We start from the raw sequence: 23849 nt of genomic DNA, 5'->3' as shown, positions 1-23849 counted from the left end.
ATATAAGTGTACCCAATGGACACAGACACTATGGGGGGTAAGGGCATGTGCTAAGGCATGGAGGTGGCTGGGCAGAACTCCATGGGGGAAAAAGGAGTTATATGTAATACTATATGTAGTACTTTAAATAACAAATTATTTTAAAAAATACGAATAAAATGAAAAGAACCATGACCTCCTGGTTCATAGGTCGAGGCTCAACCACTGAGATAGATACACCAGCTGGGCTGTATTATTTTAAAATTTTCAAAAATGTATATATCTTTTATTGTTGATAGTATTACAATGTCTCCCATTTCCCCCCTCTCTATATATTCTTTGGTAGATCTCTTGCATTCCTCCCACCTCCTTCCCCTCAGAGATCTGTCATTCTGCTCCAGTTAGCCAGGCCTCTGGTCCCATCTAGTCCCTCCCCAGGCATCACTTACTGGGCCACAATACCTTTATTCACCTATTGGCTGGGATGCCCTGGGCAGTGGAGAAAACTACATTACCCAGAAGGAACTGCACTCATGTAGGCGGAGCTAAAGGACATGTTGTTGTCTGCTCATCTGGTTAGGGCAGGACTCCCACCTTCCTTCTCCTGGTGGTCATTTTAACCTCTTAGGTCTTTGTTCACAGACTCACAGGCTTCAGGACACTGGTCGTGAGTAGGAGGAGGAAGCCTGGGAGGCAGCGCGCCTGCCGTGCGGGGTGTGTCTGAGGCTGCTTGAGCCCCAACAGACCGAGATTGAGGTCCCTGTGCCTCCCGGACTCTTCTTTGCTCACAGTGTCCCCGCAGCCTGCCCCCATTTCACTTTCCAGCCTTTGGGACCGGCCTCTCAGGTCCCGCCGCCCAAGTCCCAGCGCTCAGAATGGTGAGTCCCTCGTGGGTGACACATGGCTGATGGGGGAAGAGGGTGACACAAGGTTGATGGGGGAAGAGGGTGAAAGGCTGCAATGCCACCTTGTAAGGACGTAATGGTGCAACTGAGCAGAGAGGATTCAGAAATCTGGGCCTGTTTGAGGTCTAAAGCAGTGGTTCTCAACTTTCCTAATGCCGAAACCCTTTAATACAGTTCCTCATGTTGTGGTGATCCCCAATTTCATTGTTACTAATTAAACATAATTAAAGCATAGTGATTAATCAGAAAAACAATATGTAATTATATGTATGTTTTCCGATGGTCTTAGGCGACCCCAAGTTGAGAACTGCTGCCACAGAGCCTAGTGGTTGCCAGGCTCTAAACAGATCATTTCCTTTCCACAAATTCCTGCAAATGCAGAGTCGATTAGGTGTACCAGTTTGTGGAGCTTATTTCATGGCCTCACACACTTGTGGCCTCTGAGATAGAGTCCTGGGAGTGTCAGCTGCTCTTTTATTCCTTATACCTGGGGACTTTGAACAGACACTAAGCCCAGCCTCTTAAGGCCAGGACTAGGGCTTCATGACGTGGACCTTGTTTTTGGCAACCAGTGTAATGAGGGCGAAGTCCTCCAGACAGAGGTTCCAGAATGTGCAAAGACTTGGAGTAAAAAGTGAGATGAAGTAAAAAGTGAGATGAATCAGGAACCCCAGGTATATTATAAATATAGATATAGATATAGATATAGATATTGATATTAGATGTAGAAAGGAAAGGAGAGGGAGAGAGTCAGAGAAACATGGATGAGCAATAAACAAGGATTGGTTGCCACCTGCACAATCCCTACTGTGGATCCAGCCCACAACCCAGGCATGTGACCTCACCAGTGCATGGGTCTATGCTCAACCAACTGAGACACATCAGCCAGGACTGTAGATCACTTTAATACAGGGAATCATGGTCAGGATGGTAATGGTAGTAGCAGCTGAGAAGGGACAGTGTGAGCCTGAGAACTGGTTTTCTTGCTGGGGCCATTGTTTGTGGGAGGGGCTTGTCACAACACAGCATTGGGACAAGCCCCTGTCATGTAGAGTGTGGGGGAGAGATAATGGTTTTTCAGTGGCCAAGGCCTTTAAAAGTTGAGTGGACCTGAGATTAATTGGAGGCCAATGGGAAATTCAAACAAGATGAGGCTAGGGCTGGTACATAAATTCTCACCAGGATTTTGTTGTGACCCTTGGTGTGTCCTGGCTGTGGGGAGTTGCAGTTAGCCTGGTGGATTAGTTAAGAGGCTTGAGTGGTCATCTGTGAGACTCACTGGGCATGGTGCAGAGAGCCATCGGAGCTAGAACTTGGGTGAAGGTTAAGGGAGGGATGTTGGCTGTGACTAGCGAAGGGACATCAAGTGCAGCATAATAGGAGGTGGACTGTGGATATCTGAGATCTGATTGTTCTTAATAGTTGAGGTTGAAGGAAAAAAAACAGTCATGCAGAAAGGCCTACATGGCAGGACTCAAGGCTGCCTCTATGAGTGTGTACTATCAGAGTCTAGGCAGTATTTGATTGTGATTCAATTTGGCAACCGTCCTCTGGACCACACATGCTGAATAATAAGTAAAAGGCCAGGTGATGAGTATGGGGGCTGGGGCTGTTGACGTGCAGGTTTGAGAGAGGTGTGGTAGAAAGAGTGACATGCACTTGGAGTGAATTCATGGCCGCAGAGCCATGACATTGACATAAGAGTGAACGAAGGAAGAGTCTATTTCTGGTGGTCCCTGGATGTAACAATACAGTGAATGTTAGGGTAATTGCCTGTAAAGAAAGGGTTTAGGTGCTACATTCTAGGGTAAGAGCTTAGTTGCCATTTAACTAACCACCTGCCTTATGTTGTTGGGAGTCACCCACTGGTTGATGGGAATGAGGTAGCATTCATCAGTGTTACCCAGGCTTGTCAATTTCCACTGGCATGGGTAAGGAAGAAGGGTAAGAGAGAAAGAGGTTATGCAGGTGGTGAACTATAATTTTGGAAAAGAAGGTGATTAGGAAATAATTTATCCACACCATGGAAAATTTTCAGTACGTTTGAAGTTGTGCCTCTGGGAATGACGCTGTGTGAGAGGTGTTGTTCAAAGAACTATGTGCAGCAGATAGTGAAAAGTGATGGCCTCTGCACCTTGGGAATGAGATCAAGCTGATGAAGTGTGAAGCCATGTTTTTGGTGTCATAGAGGAACAATTGGAGGGACTACAAGGCAATTTCCTGAGAAGACCAGTATCAAATCACTCACACTCTCTTTATGGCCAACATCCCTCTCTAACCTATGTTTTTGATACACAATCTATTGATAAGAGACAGTGTGGCATCCATGGGGGGTCCAGAGCTCAGGTATCTTCTATCTGCTCCACTTAATTTTCTAACAACAGAGGGATACCTAAGTTTTTATTTGGATCCATTTTATTAAAAATATATTCTATTGATTTTTTACAGAGAGGAAGGGAGAGGGATAGAGAGTTAAAACATCAATGAGAGAGAAACATTGATTAACAGTCTGCTGCATGCCCCCTACGTGCCCCCGGGGATATGCCCACAACCAAGGTACATATCCTTGACAGGAATTGAACCTGGGACCTTTCAGTCCACAGGTTGACGCTCTATCCACTGAGCCAAACCTGTTAGGCTGGATCCACTTTTTAAGGCTTTACTTAGATATATGTATAACTGGCAAACAATGAAATGTACTTTTCTAATGTGTACTATTTGGTGAGTTTGAACATACGGATAAAGCTCTGAAACTTTCATGGGTGAAATAAGTTTCTCTGTTACACATACCCATGGTGGAGCAAAAGTAGGCTTACAGTTGTGAGTATACAAAACACAGAGTTTATTCTCTTTTCTTAAGTAACTATGTTATATATTTTAAATCATATTTTTATTAATTTTTAGAGAGGAAGGAAGAAGGAGAGAAACATCAATCTTCTGACTCCCATAAGCCCACTACTGGGGATCCAGGAACGCATGTGCCCTGGCCTGAAGTTGAACCAGTGACATTTTAGTGAATGGAATGATGCTCAATTAACTGAACCACACTGGATATGGTGGCATTTATACTTTTATTATCACTTATTAATTATTTTCAATACCAACAACTCTAAATCTACTTTTGCCACACCCTGTATTTACTTCATGTCCTTTTATCCTGTTTAATAAAAGGGTAATATGCAAATCAACCAAATGGCTGAATGATCACTATTACATGCACTGACCCCTGAGGGGCAGATGTACAACACAGGAGCTGCCCCCTGGTGGTCAGTGCACTCCCACAGTGTGAGCGCCCCTCAGCCAGAAGCTGGCTGATGGAGAGCAGGACTAAGCAGTCAGTCAGACATCCCCTGAGGGATCCCAGACAGCAAAAGGGCGCAGGCTGGGCTGAGGGGCCCTCCACCCCCTGCCCCACCACAATGCACGAATGTCATGCACCGGGCCTCTAGTTTTAAGATTTTTTAAATTGATGTCAGATAGGAAGGGAGAGGGAGAGAGAGATAGAAACATCAACAATGAGAGAGAATCACTGATTGGCTGCCTCCTGCACGCCACCGTTGGGGATCGAGCCCACAACCCCAGCATGTGCCCTTGACTGTAATCAAACCTGGGACCTTTCGTCCACAGGCTGATGATCTATCCACTGAGCCAAACAAGGTAGGGTCCTCTTACCCTTTTATACTCTTTCTGCTTCCCAAGCCCTCCATGCTGGCATTGATATAACTTCCTTTGAAATAAGTTAGCTCATATTTTTCATTATTTGTAGGCATTATAAGGTGTATAATCTTTAAGAAACACTGGCATCCTTCATGCTGCACAATTATTTTGAGATTCAAGAATGATATTTATGTAAATAGTTAATTTTTTGTTGCTAAGAAATATTGTATTATTTGGATTATCCACTTATCCTTTGATCTGTCTATGGTTTTGTTTATGTTCACGTTTGGGGTTTTATAAATAAAATTGCTGGAATTATTGTGCTGTTTTTTTCTTACAGATACATATTTTACAAATTGATTCTATTGGCTTCTTAGGTAAAAGAAGACAGGCATCAACTGAGTTCAAATGATAAGGATAACTGTTTTAGAGGATGGCTCCATATTTAATGCTATCTTCTTCAAAATTCAATACCTTAATTGTTTTTTTTTCTTTTTTAATCTTCAGCCAAGGATATGTTTATTGATTTCTGAGAGAGAGAGAGAAAGAGAGAGAGAGAGAGAGAGAGAGAGAGGGAGGGAGAGAAAGGAAACAACGATGTGAGGGGAACATGGATCACTTGCTTCCTGTACATGCTCTGACTAGGGATCAAATCCATAATCTTTTTTGGGGGTTAGGGTGTTATGAGATGATGCTCCAACCAACTGAGCCATCTGGCCAGGAAACACTTTAATTCTTGATGTTTCCTTCAAACAGTGTATTAGTAGGACTGAGCATTTGAGAGAGTGTTTCTGTTGCATGTGTTGGTATTGGTAGTATGTGTGAATTTGCTGCTACTTTGTGTGTGCCTGATTGTATCTGTGTGTGTTTTTATTCTCTTTGTGTCACTCTTCCATCTCCATGTATGTCTCTTCTTGTGTGTGCCTGTGTGTGTCCACTGTGTGTGTTGGTGTGCCTTGTGACATTGTCTTGGTAGCCCCGTGTATTTTTATCTGTGTTTGTGTGTGTTCCTCTCAAAGTGATGTCCGAGTCTGTAGTCTGGGTCTGTGTGAGCCTGGCCACAAGCCCTGCATCTGAGAGCTCATCTTTGCCTGGGAGTGTTTTGTACCTGTGCATTTCTGTGCTTATGGTGTCTGTATGTTCCCTGTGAGGTTGTGTATGTGTGCACCCCAGCAACAGGCAAGTGCATAGGCAATCTCCAAAGGGGTGATTTAGAGGATAATGTGTTCATCTTCCTTGCTTCCCAGGCTGAGCCCATTTTTCACCTGCTCTTCCAAGCCTCTGTTTTACCCCTGTGGGTCCCATGTCAGGCTTATGGATGGATGAAGTGAAGGGTCATAGAACCCCAGGCTGAGCAAAGGTGGGGAATTGAGGAAGACTCTGGTGGCAGAAAGGAGGTATAGAATGTGGAGGTGCTATTTTGGAAGTACTCTAAGCCTTCAGGGAGGATCTGGGAGATTTTGGATCCTTGGAAAGGAATCAGTGGATGGGTGTATATGGGGTAAAACTGAGAGGGTAGAATTCTAGGTCCCTGATTCTCCCCCCACTCCCCACCCAGGAATGAGTAACTGGATACCCCTGGAGTGGGCTGGGAGAGTTTGGTAGTCCTCCTGGTCCCTGATGAGCAGGTCAATCCCTTGCCCATGTGTAAGCTAGGCTGACACTTAATAGGGAATGTGCCTGGGGCTGCTCAGAGCATAATTTTCTGACATCTGGACTCTCATCATTTACTGGGTAAGCTTGGGCACCCAAGAACATTGGGGTGAGGAGGGAAAATTTGGCCAGGGCTCTCTCCAATGGGAATGGAGAGTACTATGGAGCGGCCACATTTAGCACAAATTCAGGCACAGAATGAATGGATACCTAATATCAACATTGGTGTTTATGTCAGCATTTTGACAATTAGCCCCATCTGATGGAGCACTCACCTGGCCAATGCAAACTATAGAGACTTGGAGGTAGAGTAGTGACTTATGTTGATTTCAAAGAGCATGGATGCTGGAATGCTTCCATGCATTTGAGTCCTGTACCCTTCCCAGTCAACATTCTCAACATGTAGGTCTTCAACAATAATGGGGGAAGCGTGGCAGCCAGGGGTTTATCAAAGGTCACACTCAGAAATGTGTTCTGTGTTTGCTGCCAGTGATATCTAACCCGTCTCCTTTTATTGAAGTTCACTCCTTTGAATCTTGACAGTGATGGTTTTGGGCAGTTCTGGAACAAAATCCATGTGAATGAGACAGAGAGAACCACACTGGCTGATTTCCATGGTCATTTCCTACCAAAACCCACCCATCTCCTTTGCCTCTGCACAGCTCCAAAAGAGGTGGTCACATGTGATCACATAAACAAGGCCCATCAAGTAGGTCAGGTTCTCAATCTTACCCCCTGAATTTGGCTGCAGCCCTGTGATGTGCTTTGATCAGTGAAACATGCTGGGAGTGAAGCTGTCACTTCTAACAGAAAAATCTGGAAGCACACAGTGGCCACTGTCGCTGTCCATCTCTGATATATGTAGGAGGTATCTACATGGTGGATTCCTTTTACTCCAGTCCTAGGAGAACCAAGGAGGACATGTAGCATGACCAAGAAAGATACCTTCTTTAGTGTAAGCTACCAAAGCCTGTTTGTTATCCACAACATCTAGCCCATCCTAATGGTCATGCATTACCAACTCTACTCTCTAGGAGGCAGCAGAGCCTAACATTAGAAGCCAGAGCTCTGTTGTTGGAGATACACCGGTTTGACTTCCAGCCCTGCCTTTTATTAAACTCTACAAGCAGTCAATTTACCTTGAAATAATAATGCATGTGAAGCATTGAATTCAGGGCCTGGCACATGTAGTAAACATTCAGTAACTCTTAACTCCATGGCTTCACAATGTGTACTGACTACAAACATGTAGACAATGTAGGAAATGTCAACTTGTTCACCTATGTATGTTTTCAAACTTTGTTTTTAAACAAGTATGATAGGATTATGTGTATTTATCTTAATAATGCAATTTTTTTTGATAAAACTAAAAACATGTGACGACTGGAGTGGGTCTTTGGTTGAGCGTAGTCCCAAGAACAGAAAGGTTATCAGTTTGATTTCTGGTGAGGCACAAGCCAGGCTTTCTTGGTGGATTCCCAGTAGGTGGAAGGGACTATGCACTAGGCATAGATCAGTGTCTCTTTCTTTTCCTTTCCCTTCTACTCTCTATACTAAAAATCAAATAAAAAACTTAAAAACAATATATCCATCCAGATTTGTGGTCTTCAGAAATAATTGAAATAATGATTTCCACCTCAGGAAGCATTCTGAAATGCTCATGGAATCTGAAATAATATCTCCAAATAAAACACTTCCCAGAGACCTGGGACCAGCCATCAAATCCTCAAGTTGTCATTTCCCAGTGGCACTGGGGTGCCCCGATACCAATGTTTGCAATGATCAGTCAGTGACTGGGATCCTAATGCCACCTGTTGGGCCAGAAAAATGAAGTTACCCAAAGGGCAGTGTGCCCAGTGATGGCCGTATTTAGCCAATGAAAGCCCAGGACAGGTGTATTTACTCGTGGTGATTGGCTTGTGTATTACTTTCAGCTTCTTTCTCAAGGTGGGCATTTTGAGCACTTTGTTCTGTTAACATATTCATAGGCCCCAGCGCTGGATCACACGAGGATGAGGCTTCAGAGGCAGTGTTCCCCTTGTGCAGTGGTTTGAGCTTGTTGAGCAGCAACAGCCAGTATTGAGGCCTATGTGCCTCCCTGACTCTGTTTTGCTTGCAGAGTTCTATTCAGCCTCATTCCATTTACCCTCCATCCTTGGGTGCCTGTCAGATCCTGAAGCCCAGGTCACAGCATCCAGAACAGTGATGTGGGTGATACATAGTGTGATGGATGCAAGAGACTGACAGGCTGTAATGCCACCCTGTAAGGTTTTGGTTGGAGTGGCTGAGCTGAAAGAATTCAGGAATCCTGGGCTTGTTTTGTGTCTAAAGGCAACAAAGAAAAGACTAAATATTGTGTGAGAAGTTTTAGTTTCATTCTCAGAAACCTAGGGCCATCGCAAACATGCCCTACTGAACACTGTTAGCCTAAGGAAGGGCGGGAAGTCTTACCTCTCTTCCATGTGGTGCTTGCCATCTTTGTGTCATATTCCTGGTGTCGTCTTCCTTCTTTTATGATCTTCAGAGTCCCAGAACTTCACAGAAGCCTCTTATTAATGCTCCCGGCACTTCTCTTTTTTTCTGAAAATTGCATGGAACCCAGGTGTCATGGGAAACACACTTTTGTAATGAAAGTGTCACCACAGTCATCATTCTTTTCCTCACCTTTTTTCTGTTTTCAGGTTGTTGGCATAAAAGGGATGAGGAAGAGCTGTGTTCTGATCAGAGTGTATCTATACAAGGAGAGTCACATGTAAGGGATTCTGAGATAGCTCCCGCACCCCAGAAGTCGCATTCCTGTAAGCGGTGTTTCTCAGTGTTAAAAGATATTTTGCACCTGATTGAGTCCCAAGCAGAATACTTTGAGTACAAATGCTTCTTTAGTGACCCATGTGTGAGAGAATTCTGTTCCAGTGCAAACCCTCACCAGAAAAAGAAGGATGTCAGTGGAGAGACATCCCGAAAAGAAGCTATGAACAAGCCCTCATTTGTGACCAGGTGCAGCTTCTACTTGTCAGAGGTGCCTTCAAACAGCAGGGAGTTAGGGGAAGATGATGAAGCTCCCTCAGAGCTTCTCCAGCCCCTGCCTCTCAGAACATTGAGGAGGCACACAGTGGCAGTGAGGTTTCACTAGAATATCTCAGTGGAAAAAGTCATCACCAGTGGGGTGAATGTGAAAAAACTGCCAGCTACAACCAGAAAGTTGTTGATTCTAAATGGTGACTGTTCTGGAGAACTGAGTTATGAGTGTGACAAATGTAGAAAAGTTTTCAGACGAATCTTGAACCTCATTCAACATGAGAGTTCACACTAGAGAAAAGCCATATGAGTGTACATATTGTGGGAAGTCGTTCAGTAACAGTTCCACCCTCATTCAACATCAGAGAATTCACACTGGAGAAAAGTCTTATAGGTGTAGTGATCGTGGGAAGTCCTTCAGAAATAAGTTTAATGTCAATAAGCACCAACGGGTTCACACTAGAGAAAAGCCTTATAGGTGTAGTGATTGTGGGAAGTCCTTCAGAAGTAAGTCTTATGTAAATAAACAGCAGCGAATTCACACTGGAGAAAAATATTATGAGTGTACAGATTGTCTGAAATCCTTCATTACGAGTTCTAAACTCATTCAACATCAGAGAATTCACACTGGAGAAAAGCCTTATAAGTGTAGTGATTGTGGGAAGTCCTTCAGAAGTAAGTTTAATGTCAATAAGCACCAATGAGTTCACCCTGGAGAAAAGTCTTATAAGTGTACAGATTGTGGGAAATCTTTTACCCAAACATGTAGCCTTACGAGACACCTGAGACTTAACACTGGAGAAAACCCTTAAATTTACAGGGAATGTTTTCTTTTTCTTACCTGGAATAACAACACTGAAGGATACTACAATACACGTTTACCTTAATATACTCCCTTTTATCAGAACATACACTCTGCTAGATTCCTCATAAGTTTCAGGTACAAGTGAGGTCATAAGCAGCTGCTTGCCCTTGCTATCCTGCCCAGGTCTATTACATGATTAATGTCACTGTGAGGGTTTATGGCTGTAGTGATTTCTCCTCTACCACCTGCTTCACATGAACAGTATGAATCACAAACCCTGCATGCTCTGTTGTTCTTAAATAAATTTTAAATACTCTGAACACACCCTAGCCGATTTGGCACAGTGGATAAAGTGCTGGCCTGCAGACAGAAGGATCCTGGGTTTGATTCCAGTCAAGGGCACATGCTGCGGTTGTGGGCTCCATCACCAGGGGTGTGCATGCAGCAGGCAGCTGATCAATGATTCCCTCTCATCATTGATGTTCCTACCTCTTTCCACCTCTCCCTTACTCTTTGAAATAAATGAAAACATTATTTTTTATAAAAGAGCAACTGGTGAAATTTAAATGAACTCTTAGATTTAAAAGTAAATACATAAATAAATACTCTGAACTCTTGGCAGGATCTTCATTCCTTCTTCTCTGACTAGGGAATGGGCCTGACTCAAGGTTTGTCCAGAATACCCATCTGCAGCAAAGAAGCAGTACCTTTTAAGGTGGTTCTCACATTATTTGTATCCTATGTTCAACTTAAGCACAGTTGTAGCATATACTTATACATTTAGTCTGCATTGTTTACATTCTCCATTACCCTTTTTTTAAGTTTAAGCACTACATTAAATGAAGCGTAGGTTTATAATATTTGTTACTTTTCTTGGTGTAAATTCTCTCATTGTCAGTTGAAAACTACTAAAATGAAGGCACTGAACATAGACATGTTAAGATATATCAGTAGCACATCATTATATTTTATTTGCAACATGATGGTACAGTAGCAACAAGTATGCTCAAGAACTCTCATAATAAAATTATTGGGAACTGCCCATTTTTCAAACTTTCTTAAAGTTAGATGTAACCCTGACTGGTTTGGCTCAGCTGACTGAGCGTCATCCTGTGGACTGAAGGGTCCCAGGTTCGATTCCAGTCAAGGGCATGTACCTTTGTTGCGTGCACATACCCAGTAGGGCAGTGATGGTGAACCTATGACACGTGTGTCAAGGTGACACGTGAACTCATTTTTTTGGTTGATTTTTCTTTGTTAAATGGCATTTAAATATATAAAATAAATATCAAAAATATAAGTCTTTGTTTTACTATGGTTGCAAATATCAAAAAGTTTCTATATGTAACATGGCACCAGAGTTAAGTTAGGGTTTTTCAAAATGCTGACACTCTGAGCTCAAAAGGTTCACCATCACTGCAGTAGGGAGTGTGCAGGAAGCAGCTGATCGATGTTTCTCTCTCATTGATGTTTCTAACTCTATCCCTCTCTCTTCCTCTCTGTAAAAAATCAATAAAATATATATTTTTAAAAAGTTAGATGTAAGTATAATTCATTTAAAGAATATATATATATATATATATATATATATATATATATATATTATATATTTAGCATATGCTTCTGGTGTTTCTATGAATTCCTGCATGGCTGAAACCAAGATCCTCCTGCCCTTATCAGTGCTTCATTCTCGGGACATAAAAGAACTGGTGCAAAAATACAGCCTGCCTTAGAAATAGCTTACTTGAAATATATCCATGTAAAAAGACACTTATGAAACCCCATGAATCCTATATTGCCTTCCACCACTCTCTGTCATCATGATCATTTTTGTATCTACCTATTCATACATGATTGGGTATTTTACATAAATTGCTGCATATGTCTTGCTGAGGTCAAAGAGCTCACTGGGTTGGCGAATCATCTCAATATGCCCAGGTTGTAAGTTCCATCACCGGTCAGGGCAATTACAAGAATCAACCGCTGAAGCTATGAAAGTACAGAAAAGAAGAACTGCTGTATGTGTTTCTCTCCATCCCTAGTTTTCTCTCACTCTAAAATCAACATATGTGTTTATTCACCCAGTCAGTCCACATGTGTGAACACCAGCACAGCCCAGGGGCCCCGGGGTGACCAGCAGCCAGGATTCTCATGAGGGTAGAGCAGGCAATGGTCCAGAGAACAGTATGGGATGTGCTGTTGCTTTAAGAGTGGCAGGTGGGGTACCTGGGCTGAGCTGCACAATCACCCCCAGGGGATGATGACATCTCTGGGATTAAAGCCAAGAAGCTGGGAGCAGCTTTGAGCTAGGACATGCCCCTGTGGTCTCTGCACCTTCCAGTCAGGGGTTTTAGGCTGGGATATTTCACATTCAGATGGTTGACAAGTCCATATTTCTCTCAGGTGGCAAGGTTGAGAGCAGCAGTGGCAGCTGGGTAGGTGGGTGGGTGTGGGCAGGCAAAAGCCCAGGACAGTTCTCAGGGAGAATGGGTGCTGGTCCAGGTGTGTGGCTCTGAGGCTCAGCAGGAGAGTGGAGAGGCTCCATCAAGTCCCCACCTGGGACCAAGAGCCCCAGTGAGAGACCAAGAGCCCCAGTGAGGGCTCCTTCCCTGTGCTTAGCTGGGCCCCTGTCATCCCAGTACAGGTTGCATGTGCTCCCTGGACCTGGATGAGTGGTGGCTGCTGTGCTGACAGGAGGCAGCTGGGGACAGAGTTCCAGCCAGACCCCAGCAGGGCCCCACGTCTATTAAGCCAGGCAGTCAGGGGTCCTGATCCTCCAGAGCTTGTGTCTCAAGCCAGGGGACATGACAGATCTGTAGTCCCCAGAAAGTTAACTACCTGGTCAAACAGGGTGTAGATGTGTTTGGGAGGGAGGGGCTGTGGAAGGGGGGTTGTTTCTACAGGTGGAGTGAAGGGACTGGGCAGGGACAGAGTTTATTCCAGACTCTTATAATGTGTGTCTAGGAGGGAAGTCATTCATGAGCTCATATACAACTTGGTGTTCATTCAGCAGTGACTTGAGTGAAAGGATGATTATTAAATTTTGGTTCGGAGGGTGGTTGGTTTGGTTTCAGAAGAAATAAGGGAAAGACAATTGTCAGTTTTACTTAGAGCCCAGCACTGGCCTGACTGGGTCTTGGCTGGTAGGGCTTGTTCTTCTCAGGCTGAGTTTGGAACTGTTCTGAGAGAGATGGCAGCACTTCTCCCACCTGTGAGCTGAGGCTGGCATCCTTGCTGCCTAGCAGGCTGGCTGTCGAACGGGCTTAGTGGCAGGAGTGGTTCACACACAGCTCCCTTCCTCACTGGACAGAATAGGTGACATGTGGCTCTCAGTCCTTGTACTAAGCTAATGTCAGGATTGAGCAGACCCTACATGGAAGTATTTCAGCTTCACAAACCATTTGCGTGAGTTAAATAACATCTATTATGTTTTTAACTTTTAAAGAAGAAGATACAGCCACATTTTAATTTGATATTTTCAACAGTTATTTATACCCAAGAAAATTAATTGACTTCACCTGATGTTTTTCATACCTGGGAAGTTACGTATTGAATTTTAATAAAAGTGACATATAATGCTCAACACATCTGTATTTTCTGAACCTTTACAAACAACTTTTTCACACCAACACAAAGAATATGCAATTGATGTTTTAAAAAGATAATGCTAAATTTACTATTTTGGGTTACTAGACAGTTGGCCCCGTGCACGAATTTATGCACATTGAAAGGAAATTAATTGGGAGAAATATTTTAATATCACTATTCGCCCTTTCTCTATAATAGAAGTGTCAACCAAATTCACCATCAATGATAACAGATTGAAACACATGGGTACGACTGGCACACTGAGAACTTTATATATATGTTGATAAGCTTGATTACTTAGACCTGTTTTCTGATTTAGCTAAACTTTTTCCAGCCCAGTGAAGCACCCCAACTTTTCTTTCAGGATATTGTCAGCAACACAGCAGTAAATATCAACACAAAGCAGATTATTATTGTAGATCATGCAGGGAGAACAAAGGGTGAAATATTTAACAATAGCACCGTTTGACTATATTCTGCACAGTAAGAAACCTCAAGTCATTTTCATGTTCTACCATTTCTTACTTCTTTTCATTTGGGTAAAGTTTCTAAACATTCTAAATCTCCATTTTCTGGCTAATGAAAAGAAAATAGGGTTCACCGATTCTCCTACCTACCTACTCCAGGACTTTTGTGAGGATTAAATGAGATGAGGCATGTGAAAACATTTCATAGAGATTTGGTTAAACTGTAAAATGTTTGCAGTTGGCTATAAAGCAAGTGGGATGAAGAAACTCCAAGGAGGCTAGTCCCTAGGGAGAGGAAGCCAGGTGTCACTATGTGATGTCATTACCTGGTGCCCACAGTGTCAGGGCTTGGCTGTGGGCTTTGCACCATGGGGTCCATGCAGTGTTGGCTGCTATTTGATGGGGTTTTGCTCCAGGGTGATGGCAGGGCCTGTGTCCCACTTGGGGGAAGCTGAGTGTTGCTTGTGGGTTCCAGGTTTGCGGTGCCATTTCTTGGTAAATTGCCAGTTCACCTCATGACAGCTCCAGCATTGAACGTCACCCCCTGGTGGTCAGTGCGTGTCATAGGGACTGGTCCCACAGTTGGACACTTAGCATATCAGCCTTTTATATATACAGACTAGAGGCCCGTTGCACAAACATTCGTGCAATAGGCCTTTTTTCCCCTGGCTGCCAGCACCAGTTTTCCTCCTGCACCCGGGACCCAGACCTTCACTCTGGCCACCACCTTCCATCTTCGCTCTGGACACAGTCTTCTCTGTGGCTGGAGACTTCAGTCTTTGCTCCTCACTCTGGAGGGAGTCTTCAGTCTCTGGCCAGAGCTGCTCCTGTAGCTCCTTCCTCCCCTCACCCTGCCCCTCATAGATTGATCGCTGCTTTGCCTGCAGACCTCACCTATAGGCTCCTGGGTCCCAGGGGGCCGCCATGCCTGTGGCCTGGCTTTCCGATCACGATAACCATCACGGGCCGCAGGCAAGGCGTCTCCTGGTTTCCGGGGTGCTGCCTTGCCTGCGGCCCAGCTTTCCAATCACAATCACAATCATGGGCCACAGGCAAGGTGGCTCCTGGGTCCCAGGGTGCCGCCTTGCCTGTGGCATGGCTTTCCAATCAGGATCACCATCACGGGCCACAGGCAAGGCGACTCCTGGGTCCCAAGGGGGTGCCTTGCCTGCGGCCTGGCTTTCCAGCGGCTCCTGGGGTTGCACACGGGGGCCTGGATGGCGGCTCCCGGGGTCCCGCCCTGCCTGCAGTATGCAAATTGTCTGCCATCTTTGTTGGTGATTAATTTGCATATCATGCTGATCAGCCAATGGCGATATTAGCGAAGGTACAGTTAATTACCATGTTTGTCTATTATTAGATAAGATTTTTCAATTAGAACAGCAAAAACCATTTTAAAAAGAAAATTAGTTATAGCTCATGTCGAAAGTTTATCAAATATGAATCTTTACTGTAGATATCAGCCTTCCAATGGGGAATTCTTCAAATACACCCTGAGCTGTCGACCCTGAGGCATCCTGCCAAGGAGCCTCTCTTCAGGGTTCCTTACCTGCCCCATCCCCTGCCCTGTCCCCAGCTCCTGCCCCATTATTTTTTCCAAGCAGACCCAGCATCTCCAAAGACCAGTGTTCTCATTCAGGAGCTGTTAGAATGAATTTTTTTTTAATTTTTTTAAAAATATATTTTATTGATTTTTTACAGAGAGGAAGGGAGAGAGATAGAGAGTTAGAAACATCGATGAGAGAGAAACATCAATCACCTGCCTCCTGCACATCTCCCACTGGGGATGTGCCCGCAACCCAGGTACATGCCCTTGACCGGAATCGAACCCGAGAACTTTCAGTCCACAGGCCGATGTTCTATCCACTGAGCCAAACTGGTTTCGGCTAGAATGAATTTTAAAGGATATTTCACACCCAAAGCACTTTTTAAATTTCTCAAAGATAAGTGGATTGTCACTGAACATAGATGCAAAATGCATTTCAAACAAACAAAAAAAGAGTTACTTAAATGTTTATTTTAGAAGACTTTTTCTCATTATCACAATAATACAGGATCATTAGTAGAAATTTACAAATAGTATGACGTAAAAGAAACCACTTCTCTCCACTAACCAAGGTTAACCACTGTCAACATTTCAAAGTATTTCCTTTTGTCTTATGTAAATTTATATATCCAAATACTTTATTGAGGTGATGTTATTTATTTATTTATTTATTTATTTAATTTAAATGTACTTTGTATTGATTTCAGAGAGGAACGGAGAGGGAGAGAAAGATAATAACATCAATGATGAGAAAGAATCATTGATCAGCTGCATCCTACACGCCTCCTACTGGGGGTGGAGTCCACAACCAGGGTATGTGCCCTGATGGGGATGCCATGCATAACCTCCTGGTTCATAGATCAATGCTCAACCACTGAGCACCCCTCCAGTGCAAGATGATACTATTTATTACATGTGTATCCTGATTTGTTTTCTTTTAGTTATGGTGTCTGCATTTCACTGGTCACTCGTCAAGTCCTCACTTCTGTCCCCAGTCAGCCCACTGCTGCTTTCTCTCTGGAGTCTGCAGTTACTCTTCTGTCTGCGACCATGGTTGTCATCATTGGGTGGACAGCTAGCCATTGACCTGCTCCATCTCGTTGGCTGCAGAATGATGTTCTATTCTTTTGAGAAGAAGAAAAAAAAGCAAGAAAATGGGTCTGGACAGCAAGTAGTCTTTCTGTAGATATGCATAGACAGTGGTTTTTTCACTATTAGTACTTAGAAGTGCTATGTGGCTTGGCATGAGATACTTGATTGTTCTCTCTGGATGTTCTTCCTGAAGAAGGTGACAGAGTTGGCTGGCTGCACATGTACAGCAATAAGAGGGTGAGTGTGCTGTCCTATGTGCCAAGATGCAAGGAGTTTATGCTGTTCTGCCTTTCTGATCCTCTCTTACTATGTGAGTCAGGTCTGGCCAGAGGCAAGGACAGCCATGAGTGTCTGCTCCCAGGCCTTCCTGACACCACTCATCTGTCTGACCTCTGCACCATTGGTTTGTGCTCATTGCCAGCTGAATCCACAAGCCTGAGGATCCCTGGAGCCCTGAATCACTGTGTGGAGAAGATGAGCTTTGGTGGCTCCCTGGCCCACATCATGGACCACAAGGAGCAAGGTATTATTGGGTTCAGACAGTGAAAAGTCCTTCATGACAGCGCACATTATTACCCTAATGATACAGTCTTTGATGAACAATTAGAACCTCCCCTACTGGGAGGTTGATGTAGTCCCATTTGTTTAGTTTTTCTTTTGCTACCCTTGCCCAAATAGTCTATCAGAATAAAAAATATTGCTATGAAAAATTATTGTCTTTATTTTCTTCTAGGATTTTTATGGTTTCAAATCTCACTTTCAAGTCTTTAATTTATTCTGAGTTTATTCTTCAATATGGTGTAAGAAGGTAGTCTGCATTCATTTTTCTACATATCTGTCCAATTTTCCCAATAACATTTATTTAGTGAACTATCTTTACCACATTGTATGTTCTTGTGTCCTTTGTCAAATATTGATTGACCATAAATGTATGTGTTTATTTCTGGGCTTTTTATTCTGTTCCAATGATCTTTATATCTGTTTTATGCCAGTATCATGCTATGTTTATTATTATGGCCTTGTACTATAGTTTGTTATTAGGTAGCATGACTCCTCCAACTTTTTTCTTCTTTCTCAAGATCACTATGTCTATTGGTTTGGTTTTATTTTGTTTGTTTTGTTTTTGTGTGTCTGTATGTGTTTGTGTGTGTGTTGCATTTTTTTTCTGTTTTTTTTTTTTTTGTACTTCCATATAAATTTTTGTGATATTTGTTGTAGCTCTCTGAAATATGTCATTGGACATTTTAATATTGGTAATTCTTTCTATTTTGAACACCATATATGGTTTTACTTATTTGTATTTTCTGCAACTTCTTCCTTCCTTTTCTTTCATTTTCTTCTTTCATATTCTTTTCTTTTGTTCTTTCTTTCTACATGATGTTTATTATGTTGAAGTGTATTCCCTCTATTCACATTTTGCTGAGAGCTGTTATAATGAGTAGGTGTTGTGTTTTGTTGAATGCTCTTTCTGCATCTATTGTTACAACCACGTGATTTTTATTCTTTATTTTGTTTATGCTGTATCATGTTTTTTATGTGCAGGTACTGTACCAAGCTTGCATCCCCAGAATAAATCCCACTTCATCATGGTGTGTAATCTTTTTAATGTATTACTGGATCCAATTTGCCAATATTTTGTTGAGGATTTTAGCAGCTATGTTCATCAGGGATATTGGCCTATAATTTTATTCCTTTGTAAAGTCTTATTCTGGGTTGGGCATTAGGATACTGCTGGACTTATAAAATGAGCTTGGGAGTCTTCCCTTGTCTTGAGTGTTTTGGATGAGTTTGAGGAGAACAGGTATTAATTCTTCTCTGAATGTTTGATGAAATACACTGTGAAGCCATCCAGTCCTGCACCTGTGTTTGTTGAGAAGTTATTTTTTCTTTTAATCTTCACCAAGCATATATTTTCCATTGAATTTTTTTTAGAGAAGAGGGAGGGAGGGAGGGGAAAGAGAAAGAGAGAGAGAGAGACATCAATGTGAGAAACACATTAAATGGTTATCTCTCTCTCTCCCTCTCTCTCTCTCTCTCTCTCTCTCACACACACACACACACACACCTCACTAGGGGGCAGGGGTGAGCCTGTAACCCAGGTACATACATGCCTTTGATTGGGAATCGTACCCATGATCCTTTGGTGCATGTTTCATAGCTCTAACCAATGACACACAATGGCCCATGCTTCTTTGATCTCTAGTTTGTTTATTACTGCTTTATTTCTACTCTGATCTTTATTATTTTCTTTATTATTCTCACTTTGTGGTGTCTTTGTTTTTCTTTTGCACTAGTTCCTCTAAGTGTAAAGTTAGGTGATGTATTTCAGATTTTTCTTATTTCTTGAGGTAGGCCTGTAATGTTATGAATTTCCCTCTTAGGACTGCTTTTGCTTGTTCCATAGACTTAAGATTGCTGTGCTCTCCTTTCCATGAAATAAGGCATTATATCATTATTTCCTTGATCTTGTTGATAACCACTCATTGTTTAGTAACATGTTAATTAGCCTCTAAGACTTTCTGTGTTTTAGTTTCTTCTTTTTCTTTTTCTGTTTTTTTTTAATCCTATAATTACTAATTTTTATTGTGGTCAAATAAACATAACATTTAGAGTTTTAACCACAGTTAAGTATACATTAATATATTGACATGTAATTCTCACCACCATGTATCTCCAGATTTTTATTTTATGTATAATTGCTTTTATTTATCTGTTAATAAATTTATTGGGGCAGGGTGGTTTTAGGTGTGTACAATTTAGTAATAGATAATCTGTATACCAATTTTTTCTTATTGACTTCCAGTTGTTTATAGTTATGATCAGAAAAGATTGTTGATATGATTTCATTCTTCTTAAATATACTGAGACTGTTTTTGTGTCCTTACATGTGGTGTATCTTAGAACATGTTGCATGTCCACTTAAAAAGAATGTATATACTACTCCTTCAGGGTGAAATGCTCTGAAGATACCAATTACATCCATTTGATCTAGTCTGTTATTTAAGGCCACTCTATCCTTCTTGATTTTGTGTGTGGAAGATCCTTCCATTGATGCCAAGGTGGTGTTAAAATGCCCTACTATGACTATATTATTGTTGAACTCTCCATTTATGTACATCACGATTTTACATACTTAGGTGCTCTTATGTTGAAAAAATACATGTTTACAAGGGTTCTATCCCCTTGTTGGATTCCTCCCTTTCTCATTATGACCTGGTGTCCTTTCTTATCACTCAATATAGACTTTGTTTTAAAGTCTATTTTGTCAGCTATGTTTTACCTCTCCAGCTTTTTTTTTTCATTTGCTTTTGCATGAAATATCTTTTGCCATCTTCTTGCTTTTTGTCTGTATATCTTTAATTCTGAGGTAGGTCTCTTGTTGACTACAAATATATGGTTCTTGTTTTCTTATCTATTCATCTACCATGCCTTTTAATTGCAGCAGTTAAGCCACTTACATTTAAAGTGATTATTCATAGATAAATTTTATTCTTTTAACTCTGTTTCCATTTTATTCCTTCTTGATTGTTCTTATACTAATGGTTAGGTAGTAACACACTTCTTTTGCTGTTTCTTGTCTGGGAAGCTCTTTATTTCTCCATCAATTTTAAATGACAACCTTGCTGGGTAAAGTAGTCTTGGTTGAAGGTCCTAGCTTTTCATGACTTTGAATATTTTGTCCCAATCCATACTGGCCTGGTATGTTCCTGCAGAGAAACAAGCTGACAATCTAATGGGAGCCCCCTTGTAGGTAACTGACCGTCTTTCTTTTGTGGCTTTTAAGATGTGCTGTCTTTAATCTTTGTCATTTTAATCATGATGTGTCTTGGTGTTGGGCCTTTTTGGGTTCATCTTGTCTTGGACTCTGTGCTTCCTGGACTTGTGTGTCTTTTCCTTCACCAGATAAGTGAAGTGTTCAGTCATTATTTCTTTTAATAGGCTGTAGCCCCAAATCTTTCTTTTGTTCTTATACTCCTATAATGTGGATGTTGTTATGCTACATGTTGTCGCAAAGTCCCTTAAACAGTCCTCATTTTTAAAACTCTTTTTTTCTTTTTGCTGCTTTTGTCTTCTGGGACCTTGTCTTCCAAATCACTAATTTGATTCTCTGCTTCATCCAACTATTTATTTCCTCTAGTGTATTCTTCATTCCAGAGATTGTACTCTTTATTTCTGAATGGATCTTCTACATGGCTTAAATGTTCTTTTTCATGCCTACTATAAGTTTTCAATTTCCTACTGATTTCATCCATTCTTCGCCTAACTTCTATTAACCTCCTTAAAACCATTTTTTTAAACACCCTGTATTTGGTATATTGCTAGCCTTCACTTCATTTACCATTTTTTCTGGATGTGCGTCCCGTTCTTAAATTTGGGGCATGTGTCTTTGCATTTTGTCTCCCTCTGTGTGTTTGTTTCTTTGTATTAGAATCCAAGTCTTGGTAGTGGGGCTTTGTGTAGTAGGTTTCCTGTGGAACCCAGTGGCAAGTACTTCTTGATCACCTGAGTTAAGTGTTCCAGGGATGTCCCGTTTGTGGTATGTGAACCTCCCAGTGGTAGTTGACTCTTGATGGCTATTGGCCCATCCATGTATTCAATTGATGCTCAGGCTAGTTGACTGGGACAACAGTGTACGCTGCCTACAGTGTAGTGTATGAGCTGCTGACCGGTGTTGACCAGGTGGAGTGCAATTCATCTCAGCAGGTTCTGGAGCCTTCCTAGATCTCTCTTTGGATATGCCTCTTGTGAGGCTAATTGTATCCTTCTCTGATGTGCTCTGAAGCTGGCCACTGGGCGTGTTGGTCCTCGGGCTTCCTGGAAGGAACTCTGGTGTTTAACAATGTCAGATGTTTTATGTGATTGACCCAGGGCAATCTATTTGCATCTGCAGAGCAATTCACAAATTGTGACAGCCTCTGCTGAGGCTGAGTGAGCACAGGAAGGTCCAAGCAGGGCACCAAAGCTGGCTTTTACTAGCATTGAGCCTGGGGACAGGTCAGCAAAAGTCCCAGAGCACACCATATTCTGCCTCTCTGTCTGCCTCCACCTTCTGGGGGCCCGTTAGTCTCAGTTAATGATAGAGTCTCTGGAAGCACTCAAATTGCATGAGGTAGGTTCTCAGTGAGTCCCCAGATAGAGGTGAGTGGTGTTCACCAGATTGATGCAGGTTCAAGCTCAGTGTCAGTGTTGGGTGTGAGGCCACTCAGAAAATTTCCCATTGTATACCAAGTCCAGCTGCCACCCACTGGGTCCTCACACATCTTTGAGCAGTTTACAGAAGACACAGACCTGGCATTGTTTGTAGGAGGAGAATGAAATAGTCAAAATAGGCTGCTTCCCAGGATTGGAGATGTCTGGGATCTGTAGTCTGTGATCAGCCGTGTGAGCTGAAGGGCTTTGCAGAGGGTCTGTGCATTCCCAAAAGGCCAGAGAGCTGCTTCCTGTGGTGGATGATTCATGGGTCCCCTGGGATGCCACAGGGGAGCAAGAGCATGGCGGATCATGCAAGTGTGATGCCCTCCTCATGTACTGAGAAGTAGAGTCCCCTCATGGGTGGCTGATGTCAGCAGATTCATCCCTCCATTTCTATCCTAAGAGAACTGGAGCTCTCTCCAGACTTCTGACCACATGCACGCTCACGGGCTTCCTGAGCAGCACTATCCCTGCCTTCTTTCCTCAAGGCTGGATGAGCCAGGCTTGGTGGAGTGTAGGGAAGGGAGGATAGAGGTCCGTTTGGTGGGTTGAAATGCTGTTAGAATCTTTGAGGCTTAAATTTATTTTTTCTGTGTCTGCTCCCACACTACAACTAAGCAGCGAAAGTGATGCTTAGCTCACTCTCGAGGAAGCACAGTACTGCCTTGCACCAGTGCCACACATCACCAGAGCAGTGAAGGGAGCAACTGGAAGAAGAAGACAAGGCATTCCTCTCCTAGCAGTGTAACACCCTCACAGGCATGATTCTGTCTGGAGAGCTGACCACTGCTGGAGCGCTTAAGGCTTTTAGGCACAGAGTGAAATGATCTGATTTATATTTTTTAAAGATCACCCTGATTTACATTTTTTATTTTTATTAAAAATTGTTTTACTAAGTTATTTTTTTCAATTAGGAATGACATTCAATATTAGTTTCAAGTGCACAAAATAGTGGTTAGACATTTATATAACATACAAAGTCATCTCCTGTTAAGCCTAGCATTGGATATCTTTGAAAAGGGTATTAATCCCATTCATGAGGGCTCCACCCTCATAACCTAATCAACCTCAAAAGACCCACCTTTTATTTATTTTTAATCAACCTTATTTGGATGACATTCATTAATAAAATTGCATAGGTCAGGTGTGCAATTTTATAATGCATCATCTGTATATTGTATTGTGTGTTCACTACCTTCAGGTCAAGTCTCCTTCCATCATCATTTATCCCCCCTATGCCCTCTTCTCCCTCCCCCACCTGTCCCCCACCAACCCTACGCCCCACTCCCCACTCGTCAACCCCACCTGCCACACACCCAGCCCCCACCTGCCAGCTCCCATCCCCCACCACTATCCCTCACCCCCACCTCCCACTCTTACCCCTCACCCCTACCCCCAAATCCCACACCCTACACCACCACCCCTACCTCCCATCTCCCCAGCCCCCACTCACAATCTCCCACTCCCCACCCCCTTCCCCTGTTTGTGATTTGACATTTGAAATGATATTTGAGATGTGTCTTGAGAGCACGGGTAGGATTTAGACAGATGGAGAAGGTGAGAATGTGCTTCAGGTACAGAGAGTGGACACTTAGCCTGGAGGCAGGAGAGACGAACACTGGAGAGACCAGAGCATATGCCCCTCAGATGCCTGTAAGTGAGGGGTCAGGGCAGGGAAACAGAAGACCCTCCATGGAGGGAAAGGCAGAGGGATAAGGGAACTAACCACAGTGTGGTCAGAGCAGGGGAGACAGCAGCCCCTCCATGGGAAGGCAGGGCAGTGGGGGCCAGGGGACCACAGGCAGGGCTGATGTACAGATAGGACAGAGAATACTGCAAAGGGACAGGGCTGGGGAACAAGGGCCAAACCGTGGGGGAACAGGGAACTCTCCATGGAGGGGTCTGTTTCCCCTGTTACCTATCTCTACTCCCATGTCCCCCCTTCC

The 23849-nt window shown here is 42.9% G+C and overlaps 1 non-coding gene across 1 annotated transcript; it reads right to left on the bottom strand.

Moving 5' to 3' along the window:
• Window positions 1-22494: 22494 nt before the first annotated feature.
• Window positions 22495-22697, bottom strand: LOC138998726 (small nucleolar RNA SNORA74). The gene has a single exon (XR_011469228.1). It is a non-coding gene; the product is annotated as a small nucleolar RNA SNORA74 (small nucleolar RNA).
• Between the last annotated feature and the right edge of the window lie 1152 nt (window positions 22698-23849).

The sequence above is a fragment of the Myotis yumanensis genome, unplaced genomic scaffold (assembly GCF_028538775.1).
Source record: "Myotis yumanensis isolate MYYU_CA2020_CCGP unplaced genomic scaffold, mMyoYum1.0.hap1 SCAF_20, whole genome shotgun sequence".
Lineage (NCBI taxonomy): Eukaryota > Metazoa > Chordata > Mammalia > Chiroptera > Vespertilionidae > Myotis > Myotis yumanensis.
This window is presented reverse-complemented; position numbering and strand designations above follow the sequence as displayed.